Source organism: Sminthopsis crassicaudata, chromosome 4 (genome assembly GCF_048593235.1).
Source record: "Sminthopsis crassicaudata isolate SCR6 chromosome 4, ASM4859323v1, whole genome shotgun sequence".
NCBI lineage: Eukaryota > Metazoa > Chordata > Mammalia > Dasyuromorphia > Dasyuridae > Sminthopsis > Sminthopsis crassicaudata.
This window is the reverse complement of record NC_133620.1, coordinates 311,831,069-311,845,006: the sequence shown is the minus strand read 5'-3', so window position 1 is coordinate 311,845,006 and position 13,938 is coordinate 311,831,069.

Below are 13,938 nucleotides of genomic sequence, written 5' to 3'. Positions count from 1 at the left end.
TAGATTAAAATGTAATTGGGAAATATTTAACAAAATAAATAAATATATAATACAACATAGATCATATTAATTTGTGGTTTTCCAAATCAATATGAGGTTTTCAAGGGATCCATTTTGATTTGAGTTTGTCACTATAGATCTAAAGGAAAGGAAGGAAAAAGCAGTAATATTAAAAGGACATAATCTCTATATAAACAAAACACATTGATTGTTAGGGTAATGCAATATAAGAAAAATTCCAGAACTTCTGAACACAGAAAACAAAGCACCAATTGAAAGAATTCACACATCACTTCTAGAAAGAAAAAGTCAAACTTTCAAGATACAGAATTGTAGAATTTAACAATTCCAATGACAATGAATATTGTAACTTATTAGGAGAAAGACCTTCAAATAAAAAGGAAAGGATCCACTAGAAATCATAGAAGAGAATGAAATAATACATTGTGGAAAAGTTGAGAATTCAAGATGCAATTCAAAAAATGATATATCCTACTAACTTAAACTTCAACATCAATGAAAAAAGACAGATATTCAATAAAAGAAAAACATTGGAAACATTACTGCACACAAATAAAATAAAAATAATGAGAAATACTTTGCAAGTTATTCAGCTTGCAAATCTAGCCAATCTTCAATATTCTCAGTTCAACTTTTGTGACTTCAAACATTCCATGATTTTAATGACCTCATTTTCACTTTTGACTTGGCAGCCGTGCACATTCATGTAAAGGCACAATAGAGATAAGAGTGTCAGAGGTTGTAATGTCTTGGGCTAGCTTTTTGGAGGTTCTATGGAAGGGCCTTGGTCTCAGCAGGATAGATACCACGAGATTGTCTCTTACATAGTTTGTGTGTGTCATAGTCTGACCCAGTCTCCAGCAGTCTCTCTGCCAGTCTCAACCCAGTCTCCCTCTGAGGCTGACTTTGTCCCCAGTTACATCATTACAGTATACTGAGTATAAGCCAATCTAGAGTGATTATATCATTACATGAAACTAGAGTGATTATTTCATTATATCAAACTAAAGTGATTATATCATTATATCATACTAGATATGAACTAGAGAACCATTATTAGAGAAGTATACTTCTCCAGAGTTCCAGCCCTCTTTATCTCCCACTTTCTTTTGTTTTAGAACACGCCCTCCCTAACTTCTCAGGAAGAGAGGTGAAAACACCAAAAAGCAAGTGATCATACCCTTCCTGATGTCTCAGGCCAGAGACATATGGGCCAGAACTTTAAACAAGGTACTAAGTGGAATTGATGAAACAATGGTTATCTAGTTTAGCATGGTGCTTAAGGGTTCTCTAGTTCAGTACATATACTTAGTACTTAATATAGTGCCATTATCAGAGGTGTGAATCTTATGGCACTATATTAAGATACTTGAATCAACACGAGAAATTGTACATGTCCCTAAGTCCTAGAAGGAGGATATTTTATAAATAACAATCACACATACACCTCCTTCAGCAGCCAAGAGATAGTTCAAAACCAATCTATTGTCCATTATTTCATGTGTCAGGGAATCCAATGGTTCCTGCAAGTTTTGAAGTCCTGCAATAGTCTCATTATATGTCAGGGAATTCAATGATTCTTGCAGATTTTGAAGTCCTGTAGTCGGGAATCTCATCAACAATTTTTGATGTTCATGAGTCAATTGCCATATTCATAGGGTTAATGGCCATGCTTTTTCAGTGGTGCGTACAATCAGTGATGGAACTACCTGATGTTTCTTGGGTCTTCTCCTTTGTTTCAAGGGTCTTCTCCATCTCTCTCCAATGGACAAGGTGAATCTAGCTGATTGGCATCCCTTTGATTCCTTCTTCATCTGTAGAAATAAAAGCAAAATAGTTAACTTATCTAGTCCCTTCCATTCACCACTTTCTGGATCTCTTCACATCACCTAGTGATTATTTAAAGATAATGGAGCTACTCGCACTGGACACTGCCCTTCCAGTGGGTTATAAAACCTGTCTGCTGATGAATACAGAGAGGCTTGGAGAGACTTACATCAACTGATGCTGAGTGAAATGAGCAGAACTAGGAGATCATTATACACTTCAACAACAATACTGTATGAGGATGTACTGTGATGAAAGTGAATATCTTCAACATAGAGAAGATCTAATCCAGTTCCAATTGATCAATGATGGACAGAATCACCTACACCCAGAGAAGGAACACTGGGAAATGAGTGTAAACTGTTTGCATTTTTTGTTTTTCTTCCCAGGTTATTTTTATCTTATGAATACAATTCTTCTTTTGCAACAACAACAACAAAATTCTGTTCTGCACATATATATATTGTATCTAGGATATACTATAACATATTTAATATGTATGGGAATGCCTGCCATCTAGGGTAGGGGGTGGAGGGAAGGAGAGGAAAATTCGTAACAGAAGGAAGTACAAGGGATAATGTTGTAAAAAGTTACCTATGCATATGTACTGTCAAAAAATGTTATAATTATAAAATTAATAAAAAAAATTAAAAAAAAATAAAACCTGTCTGCTGGAGCTAGTGCATCTTTATAAAAAAAATTAATAATGTACAGAGCTAAATTTAAAAGTTCTTTAGGATTACCTGTGGCTCCCCCTTTCTTTTGTTTTTGGAGGAGCATCTTGATATCTGTTTCTCCTCTCTATTATTGCCTGTCCTTGAGGATTAAAAGATATGCCAGTGGTGTATAAAATCTGATACTGTGCACAAAATCTGTTTTTATTTCTTGTGGCATACCCATGATTACAAAAGCTTGAATAAGGAATTCAGTGACCATTTGGGCTGTCTCTTTTGCTGCTGGTATTGCAAAAATAAATCCTAAAAAGGTAGACACTAACCAAATCAGTTCCAATTATTTAGTAATGAAGAGAACCAGCTACACCCAGCTAAAGAGGGAAATGAGTGTGAACCACAGCATAGTATTTCCACTCCTTCTGTTACTGTCCATTTTCATTTTTATTTTCCTTCTCAGGTTATTTTTACCTTATTTCTAAATCTGATTTTTCTTGTGCAGCAAGATAACTGTATAAATACGTATACATATACTGCATTTAACATATTTTTAAAAAGATGTCTACTACAACATGGATAAAAGACAGATGATCAAAAGATTTATAATGGGTCACATCCATTTGCCAAATTTCATTGGGTCTCAAACCACAAGGTTCTTCCCTAGAATGTAAGAGCATGGAAAGGAAGGCAAGCTGAACAGGCTTTTACTATGCTCTTATCTTCCTCTTTTGTTATCCCAAATTGCAAATGTAAAGCTTGAGCAACCTGATGATATTTTTTAAAATTTATTTTTAAAATTTATTTTTTAATTTTTATTTTTTTTACTTTTTTTAAAATTAATTTTTAAATTATAAATTTTTTTTGACAATATATATGCATGAGTAATTTTTTTATAACATTATCCCTTGTATTCATTTTTCCAAATTTTCCCCTCCCTCCCTCTACTCCCTCCCCTAGATGACAGGCAATCCCATACATTTTACATGTGTTACAGTTTAACCTAGATACAATATATGTGTGTAATTCCAATTTTCTTGTTGCACGTTAAGTATTGGATTCCAAAGGTATAAATAATCTGGGTAGATAGACAGTAGTGCTAATATTTTACATTCAATTCCCAGTGTTCCTTCTCTGGGTGTAGTTGTTTCTGCCCATCATTGATCAGCTGGAAATGAGTTGGATCTTCTTTATGTTGAAGATAACCTGATGATATTTAGAATGAGATTCTTTGGCTGCCTGAAATAAAGGAGTATTAACTACTATGGTTAGAAGGCTATCTGCCTTTGAATTTCCATAAAAAATATAGGACCTGGAAGTCTACTATGAGAGTGAACATGCAAGATATAAATCTTACCTGGATGCTTTCTCACTTGCTCTTGAAGTTCCTTAAAGAGCTGATATATATTAGAAGCTACAATTTTTATTTGGGCTGTGGCAATTCTTTGTGCCACACCTATTGAGTAGGCCAAATCAGATATTATATTTACATCTCCTGGATAATAAGTAAGAGCTAGCATGAATGCATACAATTTATTCTGCTAAGTGGACTGAAAAGGAATTCTGACTACTCTCTTTATAGTTAAGTCACGAGAGTATGCAGCACAAATATTATGTTTAGACGCATCTATAAAGATCATTGGTCCTTTAAGAGGAACTTTAAAAAATCAAAGGAACCTCAAAAATCTATTGCCAATTATGTAATAACTGAATTGTCTTTAATGGAGACCCATGTGTAAAATTTGGAACTGTGGCTAATAAAATTTGCCATTCTGGGATGGTTTCACAGCATAGATATTATCATTTTATCAATAAGATAGAAGTAATTATAAGATGTATAACAGATAACTTTGATTACATGAAACAAATGTTTTCACACAAACAAAATGAATGCAGCTAGGAGACTGAATGAGAAAAAAATTCTTTATCAAATTTTTCTTATCCTAGGTGTTGGGGGGTGTAAAGATGAAAATGAAATTAAACGTATTTACCATAAGGAGTTTGTATTCATGTATTTTTTTTTCTTGTATATGACATAAGGATATATGAAATAAATATATGGTAATTGATGGGGTATGTAGGGGATTGGAAAATGTAGAAAGGGCCCAAGAGCTGAATTTTGAAGGTAGCTAAGAATTCTAATGTGCAAAGGTGCTAAGTTAGTATACTCCAAGAATAAGAACATAACCTGTACAAAGACTACATCTAAAAATAAGGCGTTGAGGGGCAGATAGGTGGCACAGTGGTTAGAGTACCAGCCCTGAAATCAGGAGGACCTAAATTCTAATCTGGCCTCAGACACTTAACACTTCCTATCTGTGTGACCCTGGGCAAGTCACTTAACCCCAATTTCCTCAGCAAAAATTAAAAAAAAATAAAAAATAAAAATGAGCACTGAGAGAGAATCTTGAGTTTACTCACTACACTTAACTAGCACCCAGAAAGTCATTAGTTTTTAGGCTCTGTATCCTGTGTCCTGATAGACACTGGAGAGATGTACACCATGGATTTTTCCAATAGTTTTTTATTTTTATATTCTAACCCCAATTAATATATCCAACAAGGTGCTCTAAGCTCTGATTTATTTTATTAGGTAAGATGAGAACATCTCTTTGATTCCATTAGAGCAGGGGTCCTCAAACTACTGCTGCTGAAGACATTTATGCGGCCTGTTGGGTTATGGCAAAATCAGATCGGAAGTGACCTTCGACCTAAACTCTCCTTAGCAATGCACACTTCCGGCACTGGGCTGAGGTGGCAGAGACAGAGTGTGAGGCAATACGAGGTGAAGTGAGTTCCCAGACTGGGGTGTATGGTGTGGAGAAGGGAGAGAGATGCAGAAGACGGAGAACTGACGGCTTGAGGCCTTGTAAAGTAACGGAAGCCACCACAACAGACAGGCACAAGGGATGTACAGTGTATGCTGTGCATATCACGGCCACTGCAGGAGGAATATATGGGCAGTACTACAAATCCCAGCTTGATTCTATCATTGTCATTATGCTGTAATGACAATGCAACGGCTTCCTCTCTAGTGCATGTTGCTGTACTGACTGCTATGTCGACCAGAGTGAGGCTCCTGGTACCAGGCCGTGGCCCTGTATCCATAGTGACCTCATGTCTGGATGTTGTGGTCATCAGTTTTATCACTGTGTGTATGTTCTGTAGTTTCATAAAGAGATGGAATATTGCTAACATATGTCATCACCTGATAATCACTGGGGGTCTGACCTTAGTGCCCCCCCACTTATCCTGAGTATGAGGGGGTGCAGAGCTGGTGTACTGCTTCATCCCCCTCCAGATTCTTAAGGTCCCCATACACTTGTGAAGCTTCAAGTCACATGATGATCTTCCCTCAGAAGCCCCTTGAATCAAAAGATATGCATTGTTTAGTGACATTTGGGACATAATTCCTAATGGTTTTGTAGAATGATTGGACCAATGCAGAACTCCACCACTGAGAGTGATCAGGGTGCTTCATTTCCCATAGCTCTGACCGTTCTCCTTACAATTATCATTCTCTATTTTTGTTACCTTTGTAATTTGATAGGTATGAATTAGAACCTCATCATTGTTTTGATGTATATTTCTCTAAATATTAATGAATTGCAGTATTTTTTCATGATTGTTGATAGGTTAGATTTCTTCAATTGAAAACTATTTATATCTTTGACCATTAATCAATGATAATCAGTTGCCATTCTTATATATATTTTATTTTATTTTTCATTTTTAATTATACTTTTTTATTTACAAGATATATGCATGGGTAATTTTTCAGCATTGACCTTTTTTTTTTTTCCTTTTTCCTTTCTCCTCTTTTTAAAATTAATTTTATAATTATATCATTTTTTACAACATTATCCCTTGTACTCCCTTCTGTTCCAAATTTTCTGCTACTTCCCTCCACCCCCTCCCCTATATGGCAGGCATTCCCATACATATTAAATATGTTATAGTATATCCTAGGTACAATATATATGTGCAGAACCGAATTTTGTTGTTGTTGTTGTTGCAAAGGAAGAATTGCATTAGAAAGGTAAAAAATAACCTGGGGAGAAAGACAAAAAAATGCTAACAGTTTACACTCCTTTCCCAGTGTTCATTTTCTGGGTGTAGCTGATTCTGTCCATCATTGATCAAGTGGAATTAGATTAGCTCTTCTCTATGTTGAAGATATCCACTTCCATCAGAATACATCCTTATACAGTATCATTGTTGAAGTATATAATGATCTCCTAGTTCTGCTCATTTCACTCAGCATCAGTTGATGTAAGTCTCTCCAAACCTCTCTGAAATCATCCTGTTGGTCATTTCTTACAGAACAATAATATTCCATAACATTCATATACTATAATTTACCCAATCATTCTCCAATTGATGGGCATCCGTTCATTTTCCAGTTTCTAGCCACTACAAAAAGGGCTGCCACAAACATTTTGGCACATACAGGTCCCTTTCCCTTCTTTAATATTTCCTTGGGATATAAGCCCAGTAGTAGCACTGCTGGATCAAAGGGTATGCACAGTTTGATAACTTTTTGGGCATAATTCCAGATTGCTCTCCAGAATGGTTGGATTCTTTCACAGCTCCACCAACAATGTATCAGTGTCCCAGTTTTTCCACATCCCCTCCAACATTGATCATTATTTGTTCCTGTCATCTTAGCCAATCTGACAGTTGTGTAGTGGTATCTCAGAGTTGTCTTAATTTGCATTTCTCTGATCAATCGTGATTTGAAACACTCTTTCATATGAATGGAAATAGTTTCAATTTCATCATCTGAAAATTGTCTGTTCATATCCTTTGACCATTTATCAATTGTAGAATGGCTTGATTTCTTATAAATTAGAGTCAGTTCTCTGTATATTTTGGAGATGAAGCCTTTATCAGAACCTTTAACTGTAAAAATGTTTTCCCAGTTTGTTATTTCCCTTCTAATCTTGTTTGCATTAGTTTTGTTTGTGCAAAAGCTTTTTAATTTGATGTAATCAAAATTTTTTATTTTGTGATCAATAATGATCTCTAGTTCTCCTTTGGACACAAATTCCTTCTTTCTCCACAAGTCTGAGAGGTAAACTATCCTTAGTTCCTCTAATTTATTTATGATCTCGTTCTTTATGTCTAAATCTTGGACCCATTTTGATCTTATCTTAGTATGTAGTGTTAAATGTGGGTCCATGCCTAGTTTCTGCCATACTAATTTCCAATTTTCCTAGTAGTTTTTGTCAAATAATGAATTCTTATCCCAGAAGCTGGGATCTTTAGGTTTGTCAAACACTAGATTGCTATAGCTGTACACTATTTTGTCCTGTGAACCTAACCTATGCCACTGATCAACTAGTCTATTTCTTAGCCAATACCAAATGGTTTTGGTGACTGCTGCTTTATAATATAGTTCTAGATCAGGTACAGCTAGACCACCTTCATTTGATTTTTTTTTTCATTACTTCCTTTGAAATTCTCGACCTTTTGTTCTTCCATATGAATTTTGTTGTTATTTTTTGTAGGTCATTAAAATAGTTTCTTGGGAGTCTGATTGGTATAGCACTAAATAAATAGATTAGTTTAGGGAGTATTGTCATCTTAATTATATTTGCTCGACCTATCCAAGAGCACTCAATGTCGTTCCAATTATTTAAATCTGACTTTATTTTTGTGGCAAGTGTTTTGTAATTTTGCTCATATAATTCCTGACTATTCTTTGGTAGATATATTCCCAAATATTTTATACTATCAAGTGTTATTTTATTTTATTTTATTATTTTATAATTATAAATTTTTTTGACAGTATATATGCATGAGTAATTTTTTTTCATAACATTATCCCTTGTATTCATTTTTCCAAATTATCCTCTCCCTCTACTCCCTCCCCTAGATGACAGGCAATCCCATACATTTTACATGTGTTGCAATATAACCTAGATACAATATATGTGTGTAAATCCCATTTTCTTGTTGCACATTAAGTATAGATTCCAAAGGTGTAAGTAACCTGGGTAGATAGACAGTAGTGCTAACAATTTACATTCACTTCCCAGTGTTCCTTCTCTGGGTGTAGTTGTTTCTGTCCATCATTGATCAACTGGAAGTGAGTTGGATCTTCTTTATGTTGAAGATATCCACTTCCATCAGAATACATCTTCATACAACATTGAAGTGTACAGAGATCTTCTGGTTCTATTCATTTCACTCAGCATCAGTTGATGTAAGTCTCTCCAAGCCTCTCTGTATTTATTCCTCCTGCTGGTCATTTCTTACAGAGCAATAATATTCCATAACCTTCATATACCATAATTTACCCAACCATTCTCCAATTGATGGATATCCATTCATCTTCCAGTTTCTAGCCACTACAAAAAGAGCTGCCACAAACATTTTGGCACATACAGTCCCTTTCCCCTCTTTAGTATTTCTTTGGGATATAAGTCCAAATGCAGCAATGCTGGATCAAAGGGTATGCACAATTTGATAACTTTTTGGGCATAGTTCCAAATTGCTCTCCAGAATGGTTGGATTCTTTCATAACTCCACCAACAATGTATTAGTGTCCCAGTTTTCCCACATCCCCTCCAACATTCATCATTATTTGTTCCTTCGACCGTTATTTTGAATGGAATTTCTCTTTGTATCTCTTGCTGTTGGATTGTGTTGGTAATGTATAAAAATGCTGAGGATTTATGTGGATTTATTTTGTATCCTGCAACTTTGCTAAAGTTCTGAATTATTTCCAATAGCTTTTTAGCAGAGTCTTTGGGGTTCTCTAAGTATACCATCATGTCATCTGCAAAGAGTGATAGTTTGATTTCCTCATTACCTACTCTAATTCCTTGAATCTCTTTCTCAGCTCTTACTGCTGAGGCTAGCATTTCTAGTACAATGTTGAATAGTAATGGTGATAGTGGGCAACTTTGTTTTACTCCTGATCTTACTGGGAAAGGTTCCAGTTTATCACCATTACATATGATGCTTACTGATGGTTTTAAATATATGCTCCTGATTATTTTAAGGAATAGTCCATTTATTCCTATACTTTCAAGTGTTTTTAGTAGGAATGGATGTTGGATTTTATCAAATGCTTTTTCTGCATCTATTGAGATGATCATATGGTTTTTGTTAATTTTGGTTATTGATATAGTTGATTATGCTAATAGTTTTCCTAATATTGAACCAGTCCTGCATTCCTGGTATAAATCCCACTTGGTCATAGTGTATTATCCTGGGGATGATTTTCTGTAGTCTTTTTGCTAATATTTTATTTAAGATTTTAACATCATCTTATATATATATTTTAATCAATTCTTTTATTTCTTGGATTTCAGATCAGAAAAATTGCTGTAAAGATTTTTCCCCCAGTGGACATTATGGTTTTAACTGCACTGATTTTGTGCAAAATTTTTCAATTTGGGAGGCAGCTAGGTAGTGCAATGGATAGAGCACCAGCCCTGAAATTAGGGGGACTTGAGTTCAAATCTGACTTCAGACACTTAGCACTTCCTAGCTGTGTGACCCTGAGCAAGTCACTTAAGCCCAATTGCCTCAGCGAAAGAAAGAAAGAAAGAAAGAAAGAAAGAAAGAAAGAAAGAAAGAAAGAAAGAAAGAAAGAAAGAAAGAAGGAAGGAAGGAAGGAAGGAAGGAAGGAAAGAAGGAAGGAAGGAAGGAAAGAAGGAAGAAAAGAAAGAAAGAAGGAAAGAAAGAAAGAAAAAAAGAAAGAAAGAAAGCAAGGAAGGAAGGAAGGAAGAAAAAAAAAATCAATTTTATATAATCAAACTTATACATTTTATCTCCTGTGAGCCTTTCTATTTTTTATAAGGGCATGAACTCTTCCTCTATCCATAGTTGTGAAAAATATTTTTGTTCTTCCTCCTTTAATTTAAAAAAAAATAATGTGTCTTACTGTTTGGTCATGTGTGTATATATATATATATATATATATATATATATATATATATATATAGTATTTAATTTATACTCTAACATATTTAACATGTATTGGTCGACCTGCCATCTGGGGGGGGGGTGGGAAGGAGGGGAAAAAATTGGAACAAATGGTTTGGCAATTGTCAATGTTGTAAAATTACCCATGCAAATATCTGGTAAATAAAAACTATTAAAAAAATAATGTGTTTAAATTGTTTTATAATTAATATGGCACATTGTGTTTATATTTTTATATACTCATGATATAAATCCAATTTGTTCAAATGTATACTCTTTAGCTTCTTTGCTAATATTTTTTCAATGTTTTTCAATCAATATTCAATAGAAGTATTATTCTCTTCTTTATTTCTTTTTAAATTATATATCAGTCTCATGTTTATCTAATTGGAAAATATGGTAATACCCCCTTTTTTCCTGCCTCTCTTGGTGAAAATATATTGGAATTAATCATTCTTTGATTATTTGCTAGAATTCACTTGTAAATCCATTTGGTAGTGGAATTTATTTTCTTTGTGAATTTTTTTATAGGCTCAAATTCTTTTGAAGACTGGGTTGTTTAAATTCTCTATTTAATTCAATCAATCAATCAATTAATTTACTTAATTCCAAAAATTTTATATTTTTATAAATATTCACTTAATTTATTATCAATTTTCTTAGTCAATAATGAACAAAATAGCTCCTAAAAACTTCTTTTATTTTCTCTTTAGTTATTGTGATTTTTATTTAAAAATTTTTGATATTAATTTTTTTGTTTTTGATCCCATTGGCTAATAGCTTTTTGAAAATGGTTCCCTTATTCCCTCTACAACCTAGCTCCTAATTTCATTTATTTAGTTTAATAATTTTCTCTTTCTTTTTTATGTTCAGGATTTCTATTTTTGTGTTTGAATAGGATTTTTTGATTTGCTGTTCTTCTATGTTCATATCCAATTTACTGACTTAGTCTTATTCTATTTTGTACTTAGAAACAGTTTTCCTTAAGGACAACTTTGTTGTCTCATTGTCAATATCTACAACTATATCTATAAAAGTTCATGGGACCTCAGGTTAAGAATCCTTCTCCTAGGTGATTTAAAAATTGTCCTTTATTTTCCTAGATTATTTTTTCATTTTTCACTCTGTAGAGCCTTTAGGGAGAATTTCTAGGATGTCACCATCTTGCTCCAGCTGAACTAGATGGACATAATTTAAAAGTTAGAACCACAGTTCCCTCCCCTCCTTTTTCCTTAGCTGGGCCCTCCATCTGTCAATACAAGCATGTTCTTATAATTTTGTTTCTGGCTTAAAAAAAAATAGGGGAAGGAAAGCCCCTATTTCAATCTTGAGCTCAGTAGTATTAAAAGTCTCACCGTGGGTTCTTTTTCTCTTCATGCACTCTCTTTGGGAAGCCTGTTACCAGCAAGGAGAGACTCCTGAAAGATCCCTTGCATTAAAACCTCAATCAGAAATTGTTCTATGAGAAAAAGGGTAGCACTGCCACCTAGTGGTTAAAATTGTTCTGCTTTTGTTTTTTGCCCTCTGAAGCATTTCAGAGTAATTCCTTTGTCCTGGAAAGTAAAAGATATTTGCTATGTCTCCCCCAAATCTTCTCTCCATTCAATCCCCAGAACCAGTTTCTTTTGCTAACCTGACTATCCTCCTTTGGAGGCTTTTCTATTTATCAGTGTCCCTCCTAAAATACCCATAGGAATTCCTCAACATCATCACAATCCATTGCTTTGTGTTAAGAATCTGGAGAATGAGGCTAAACTTTCAGTTTGGCCACTTAGAAGCTCTGTGATCTCTGGCAAGCCACTGCTTTTCCCTTGAATCTCAGCACTTCACATACAACCATTTACCAGGAAAACCAAGGTCTAAATCAATTATTTTTTTTTTTTTCTTCTTCCTTCTGGAGGGGGTGAGAAGATCCAATTGATTAGCATTAAAAAAAAAAAAAAAGTTCTTAAGTCTTTCCCCTGAGCTTATATATTCATTCCTATATAATTTCCCCTTCCCCCATAGCTTTTCCTTCCCCTCAATAGTCCTTTTATATGTATGTATGATTAGCATTTACCACAGATAAAGTCCTATCATAGGATCATCATTCCTTATCATAGTTTGGGACCAATTTTTTTTTTTTTTTTTTTTTTCCCTGAGGCTGGGGTTAAGTGACTTGCCCAGGGTCACACAGCTAGGAAGTGTTAAGTGTCTGAGATCAGATTTGAACTCCGGTCCTCCTGAATTCAGGGCTGGTGCTCTACCCACTGCACCACCTAGCTGCCCCCAATTTTGTTTTTTTTTTTAAAGCAACACCAAGGAAGCTTTTTTTGGGGGCTAAGTTGGAAAAGAAAAACAATGGCATGTGGATCTAATGCTGACCTCACAGTCAAGAAGATTTGAAACTATATAAGGGGGATAATCATAACACTTAATGGGAGAAAATATGAAAAGGACCATAAATTTCAAGGTCCTGCATAAGTATTAGCTATTATTATTATGTACCCAGCCATGAAATGTATATCTATTATCTGAAGACCATATTGACTCAATTTTGAGAGACTCATTACCAGATTGACTAAAAATTGAAAAATTTTTCAGCTCATCAGGTTTCAAAGACTGTCTTGTAGAAAGGTATCCTGATTACTCATTAATAGATCCTTGAAGGATAAGTTTAATATTTTCATAGATTGTTATAAGGATCACTCTATACTTTTTAAAAAAGGTATATGCTTTTATTTAAATAGCTCAGTAGTATCTATTTGTCATTAAAAACAACAATTAAATTCCAGTGCTATGAAAAGTTTGGACAGTAACCAAGGAACAAACCAAATTATATTGATAGAATGGATCAGAGGAACTTGAAGACAGAATTTCATTTGTGAAGCAGTTGGCATAACCAAAGTGTATTGTTGTTATTTGGTCTGAAGCTAAATCTTTTATCTCACAAGAAATGGGGATCTATAGATCTTCGGGGGTAATGACGGCTTTTGTCAAACAGACATTGTAACATTTTGAGGATAGTTAAAACACGAGGTGGTGCTGTGGAACAAGTCAGGTTGAGCTGCCAATCACTCCTGAACCAGAGGGCCCATCTGAGCATGCCCAGGGAATTTTATCCCTCATCCCTTTCAGAGGCATTTTCTTTTCAAATCTAATGTTCTCTGCTTTCCCTGAGAAGGAAAGAATGGCGCATGTCTAAGCTTGTTTCCAGATTAGGTCTTTTATTTATGTGTATTTTTTTTAAACTACAGGTATCTGAATCTTGATTTTTTTCCTTCAGATTTATGAAAGTCCTTACCAATCTCCCCACTTTTCCCTAATGCCTCCACCCCCAACTCTACTGTTTCCATGCCTGGACTAAATATTTCGGTCTCTAAATCAGGGAATGTTTTTTCCTTTTCATCTAAATACATGAACAATAAGCAGAATCTAACAAATACTTCAGATTTATGTTGGCTAATTTTTTTAAATCACAAAATTTAAAAACTTTAGAATAAAA